Below are 6386 nucleotides of genomic sequence, written 5' to 3' on the forward strand. Positions count from 1 at the left end.
CAACGAGATGATCATGTGGTTTTTGTCTTTGAGTTTGTTTATATAGTGGATTACATTGATGGATTTTCGTATATTAAACCATCCCTGCATTCCTGGAATAAAACCTACTTGGTCAGGATGGATGATTGCTTTAATGTGTTCTTGGATTCGGTTAGCGAGAATTTTATTGAGGATTTTTGCATCGATATTCATAAGAGAAATTGGTCTGAAGTTCTCTATCTTTGTTGGATCTTTCTGTGGTTTAGGTATCAGAGTAATAGTGGCTTCATAAAATGAGTTGGGTAGAGTACTTTCTACTTCTATCTTGTGAAAAAGTTTGTGCAGAACTGGAATTAGATCTTCTTTGAAGGTCTGATAGAACTCTGCACTAAACCCGTCTGGTCCTGGGCTTTTTTTGGCTGGGAGACTATTTATAACTGCTTCTATTTCTTTAGGGGATATGGGACTGTTTAGAAGGTCAACTTGATCCTGATTCAACTTTGGTACCTGGTATCTGTCCAGAAATTTGTCCATTTCGTCCAGGTTTTCCAGTTTTGTTGAGTATAGCCTTTTGTAGAAGGATCTGATGGTGTTTTGGATTTCTTCAGGATCTGTTGTTATGTCTCCCTTTTCAGTTCTGATTTTGTTAATTAGGATTTTGTCTCTGTGCCCTCTAGTGAGTCTAGCTAAGGGTTTATCTATCTTGTTGATTTTCTCAAAGAACCAACTCCTCGTTTGGTTAATTCTTTGAATAGTTCTTCTTGTTTCCACTTGGTTGATTTCACCCCTGAGTTTGATTATTTCCTGCCGTCTACTCCTCTTAGGTGAATTTGCTTCCTTTTTTTCTAGAGCTTTTAGATGTGTTGTCAAGCTGCTAGTATGTGCTCTCTCCCGTTTCTTCATGGAGGCACTCAGAGCTATGAGTTTCCCTCTTAGAAATGCTTTCATTGTGTCCCAAAGGTTTGGGTACGTTGTGGCTTCATTTTCATTAAACTCTAAAAAGTCTTTAATTTCTTTCTTTATTCCTTCCTTGACCAAGGTATCATTGAGAAGAGTGTTGTTCAGTTTCCACGTGAGTGTTGGCTTTCTGTTATTTTTTTTGTTATTGAAGATCAGCCTTAGTGCATGGTGATCTGATAGGATACATGGGACAATTTCAATATTTTTGAATCTGTTGAGGCCTGTTTTGTGACCTATTATGTGGTCAATTTTGGAGAAGGTACCATGAGGTGCTGAGAAGAAGGATATCCTTTTGTTTTAGGATAAAATGTTCTGTAGATATCTGTCAGATCCATTTGTTTCATCACTTCTGTTAGTTTCAGTGTGTCCCTGTTTAGTTTCTGTTTCCATGATCTGTCCATTGGTGAAAGTGGTGTGTTGAAGTCTCCCACTATTATTGTGTGAGGCGCAATGTGTGCTTTGAGCTTTATTAAAGTTTCTTTAATGAATGTGGCTGCCCTTGTATTTGGCGCATAGATATTCAGAATTGAGAGTTCCTCTTGGAGGATTTTACCTTTGATGAGAACAAAGTGCCCCTCCTTGTCTTTTTTGATGACTTTGGGTTGGAAGTCAATCTTATCAGATATTAGGATGGCTACTCCAGCTTGTTTCTTCAGTCCATTTGCTTGGAAAATTGTTTTCCAGCCTTTTATTCTGAGGTAGTGTCTATCTTTTTCTCTGAGATGTGTCTCCTGTAAACAGCAAAATGTTGGGTCTTGTTTGTGTAGCCAGTTTGTTAGTCTATGTCTTTTTATTGGGGAGTTGAGACCATTGATGTTAAGAGATATTAAGGAAAAGTAATTGTTGCTTCCTGTTATTTTTGTTGTTAAAGTTGGCATTCTGTTCTTGTGGCTGTCTTCTTTTAGGTTTGTTGAGGTTTTACCTTCTTGTTTTTTCTAGGGCATTGTTCCCGTTCTTGTATTGGTTTTTTTCTGTTATTACCCTTTGAAGGGCTGGATTTGTGGAGAGATAATGTGAGAATTTGGTTTTGTCGTGGAATACTTTGGTTTCTCCATCTATGGTAATTGAGAGTTTGGCTGGGTATAGTAGCCTGGGCTGGAATTTGTGTTCTTTTAGTGTCTGTATAACATCTGTCCAGGCTCTTCTGGCTTTCATAGTCTCTGGTGAAAAATCTGGTGTAATTCTGATAGGCTTGCCTTTGTATGTTACTTGACCTTTTTCCCTTACCGCTTTTAGTATTCTATCTTTATTTAGTGCATTTGTTGTTCTGATTATTATGTGTCGGGAGGAATTTCTTTTCTGGTCCAGTCTATTTGGAGTTCTGTAGGCTTCTTGTATGTTCATAGGTATCTCTTTCTTTATATTTGGGAAGTTTTCTTCAATAATTTTGTTGAAGATGTTTGCTGGTCCTTTGAGTTGAAAATCTTCATTCTCATCCACTCCTATTATCCGTAGGTTTGGTCTTCTCATTGTGTCCTGGATTTCCTGGATATTTTGAGTTAGGATCTTTTTGCATTTTCCATTTTCTTTGATTGTTGTGCCGATGTTCTCTATGGAATCTTCTGCACCTGAGATTCTCTCTTCCATCTCTTGTATTCTGTTGCTGATGCTCAAATCTATGGTTCCAGATTTCTTTCCTAGGGTTTCTATCTCCAGTGTTGCCTCACTTTGAGTTTTCTTTATTGTTTCTACTTCCCTTTTTAGGTCTAGTATGGTTTTGTTCATTTCCATCACCTGTTTGTATGTTTTTTCCTCTTTTTCTGTAAGGACTTCTACCTGTTTGATTGTGTTTTCCTGTTTTTCTTTAAGGACTTGTAACTCTTTGGCAGTGTTCTCCTGTATTTCTTTAAGTGATTTATTAAAGTCCTTCTTGATGTCCTCTACCATCATCATGAGATATGCTTTTAAATCTAGGTCTAGGTTTTCGGGTGTGTTGGGGTGCCCTGGACTGGGCGAAGTGGGAGTACTGGGTTCTGATGATGGTGAGTGGTCTTGGTTCCTGTTAGTAGGATTCCTACGTTTACCTTTCGCCATCTGGTAATCTCTGGAGTTAGTAGTTATAGTTGACTCTGTTTAGAGATTGTTCTTCTGGTGATTCTGTTACCGTCTCTCAGCAGACCTGGGAGACAGATTCTCTCCTCTGAGTTTCAGTGCTCAGAGCACTCTCTGCTGGCAAGCTCTCTTACAGGGAAGGTGCGCAGATATCTTGTTTTTGGACCTCCTCCTGGTCGAAGAAGAAGGCCCAAAACAGGGCCTCTCTCAGAAGCTGTGTTGCTTTGGCAGTTCCCAGAAGCTGTCAGCTTCTGTGGTGCAGACTCTCACCTGTGCAGACTAAAATCCTAAGTTCCAGGGAGTCCTGGAACCAAGATGGTGACCGCTGCTCCTGAGGCCAAGGCCGTCTCCCGAGCCAGGCGGACACCTGTCCTCTGGTCCGGATGGTGGCCGGTTATCTGCGGCCCGCCCAGGCTGCTGCCTCAGCGGCTCTGTGCTTCTGCCCGTCCCAGAAGCTGTCCGGTTCTCTGGCGCACCCTCTCACCTGTTCAGACTAATTTCCTAAGTTCTGCTGAGTCCCGGAACCAAGATGGCGACCGCTGCTGCTGAGGCTGAGGTCGCCTCCCAAGACAGGTGGACACCTGTCCTCTGGTCCGGATGGTGGCCGGTTGTCTGCGGCCCGCCCAGGCTGCTGCCTCAGCGGCTCTGTGCTTCTGCCCGTCCCAGAAGCTGTCCGGTTCTCTGGCGCACCCTCTAACCTGTTCAGACTAATTTCCTAGGTCCCGCGGAGTCCCGGAACCCAGATGGCGACCGCTGCTGCTGAGGCTGAGGTCGCCTCCCCGCGCTGGCTTTTCTGACGTGTGATGAACACATAGCTTGAAGAGTATACTTCCTTTAAGCACAGCTATCCTTGAGCTTTGAAGTTTGGAGAAAACTTCAAAACATTTACTTAAAAACTAGCAGTAATTCAGAACAAAGGCGGGAGATCCTGTTAACCTCAGCACGTTATGAATAAGCCCTGAGAGGTCACTGTTGTTTCTTTCCTTTGTTTTAAAAGAAGGAGAATGAGAAATTTGAGAAAGATGCAGATCTTTTAGATTTTATGTGCCTGTTTGATTAGAGGTTGTTTAAGAAAATGGAAGGTCTTGAAATTCACACTGCCTCTAAATCCATTGCCTTTCCAATGAAATCCTTTAATTTTCCATGTAATTGCTTGGAGTGAAACTGCATTTGTAAAGCATATGACTTGTACTTTATTTTGAGTCTCCAGGGGCCCCTTTGCAATATACCATTCTTATACGCATAGCTTTTCTCCACACAAAACTTAGATTTCAAGGTATGTGGCTCCCATGTTCCTCAGACTACATGGAACACAAGACCACCTTCTAATCCAGTAATTATTGCAAACATTTAGAAAGAAGAGAGATGCATTGAACAGTACACCACTGGCATTTTCATTTATCTCCACAATTTTCAAATCCTTTATTTTACCTTTAGTACAGAAAGATATCCATCCATTTTTATATAAGTGCCAAAGTGTGTTTGTGGGTATCATGTATGCAGAGAGAGAGAGAGAGAGAGATTTATATATTAAAAAGAAGAACAATGCCTACTCTAAACTATGGTTCATGGTTCCAGACTTTAAGTAAATTATTTTTGTCTAGTACCATAACATGCAAAGAGACACACTCATCTTGGAATAGGCAAATGCAAGTGGATAAAAGAAGTTATATAGCACAATAAAGGGTCATTTAACCTCTTACAAGATGATGATTAGGATAGCACTTCAAAATTCCCTGTGCATGCATGAGTTCCTTTTGGATACTGTCCTACGGCTGGGACAACCTACTCTGAAAATAATCAGCGTAAGGAAGCAAGGAATTTTTCTGGCTCAGAGGTCAAGAATACTGTCTACCATGGCAGGAACATGGAGTGCCTACCTACACCCCACTCATAATTGTGAAGCAGAGGGCAATGAATACATGCTGCAGATAGTTTCATTGACACAATCCAGGACCCCAACTGGGAATCAAACCATACACAGTGGGCAGGCCATTCTGTCTCTATTAATGTCCAATAGGGATTCCCAGAGGCTAACCTAACCCTTAAGGGTGTGCCCCCAAAACTGACTTCTAGGTCACTTTAGAGTTTGTGAAGCTGACAATACCAACCATCACAGATAGGAAATACATTTAAAAGCTCTTCAGACTAAATCATAACATCTAAGTTTGAAACTCTGTCCATGGGAAAGAATTTTAATGCAATCATGAGTCTATTGTAGTTCTAAAAAGAACACAAAACTTTCCTACAGGATTTAATTTTATCTGGTTATAAATCAGAATGCTTAATTTTAGTAAATCAAAGCACTGGTTATTCGTACAATGTCTGGAATTCAGAACTCAGTGCATCCAAGTATTTCTGAGTTTCACCCCTGTCCAACTCCATAAAATGCATTCAGTAGCTCTCATTTACAATTAGTCTGTTTTGTGCCAAGTTTTAAGGCTTTTCATATTTGGCTCTGAGAATTTGATTAGAAATATGCTTCAGTGTGGACAAATTATAAGTCTTTTCCTTAAAGCAGACAGGGGCAATGGTGAACCTTGAGACAGACTATCAGAACAGCAGAATTGAGAGAAAAACTGGGCTAACGAAGATTAGTCCCTCTTCTTCCAGTTTAGGGCAAGAGCAGAGAAGGGTTAGAGCCCCAATCATTGCCCCCAAACATTACTGTTTTTTTTTGGAGTTGGTTGTTAAAAGTGGAATTCATATTCTGAGAACTAGGTAAGAATTTCATTCTTCCAGTGCCCTTCCAGTCTGCTTTTCTACCAGCACCTGTGGCCCATCTGCATGCCTGCTCCCCAACACCACAGCCCTGCCTTTCTCCCAAAAAATATGCCCTAAACAAGGACACAGGTGAAAATCCCATCTCAGTACTCATGCCAGTTGGGACCCCCACAGAGTCCAGCACACATGGGATCTGTCTTGCCCTGTTGGAGTCCCATCACCCTTCCTGACTGCTCCTCCACATGCACCCATGGAAGATCAGCCTGACTGCTTCACCACCTCACAGACCTGCCTGTCACCAAGAAGGACTGCTCTAATCAGGGACACAGGTCAACTCCTATCAGAGACATCATTGCCTGCCTCACAGGAGGCCTGCTTTAACCCAGGTCACATACCTCCACTTGCCTCCAAGGAGGCCTACTCCAATCTGAAACACCAAGGCCAGTTAACATCAGAAACAAATAGATGGCAAAAGGCAAGCCCAAGAAAATAAGCCACGGAAGCCTATGTAATTTGAGACCATCAGAACCCAGTTCATGTTAGAAGACTTGGAGAGATCAGGAATTCATGGAGCATACCTTAGCATAATAACAGCAATAAACAGCAAACAAACAGCCAACCTCAAATTAAATAGAGAGAAACTTTAAGCACTGCCATGGACAAGACAAGAC

This window comes from Mus musculus, chromosome 17, assembly GCF_000001635.26.
Source record: "Mus musculus strain C57BL/6J chromosome 17, GRCm38.p6 C57BL/6J".
Lineage (NCBI taxonomy): Eukaryota > Metazoa > Chordata > Mammalia > Rodentia > Muridae > Mus > Mus musculus.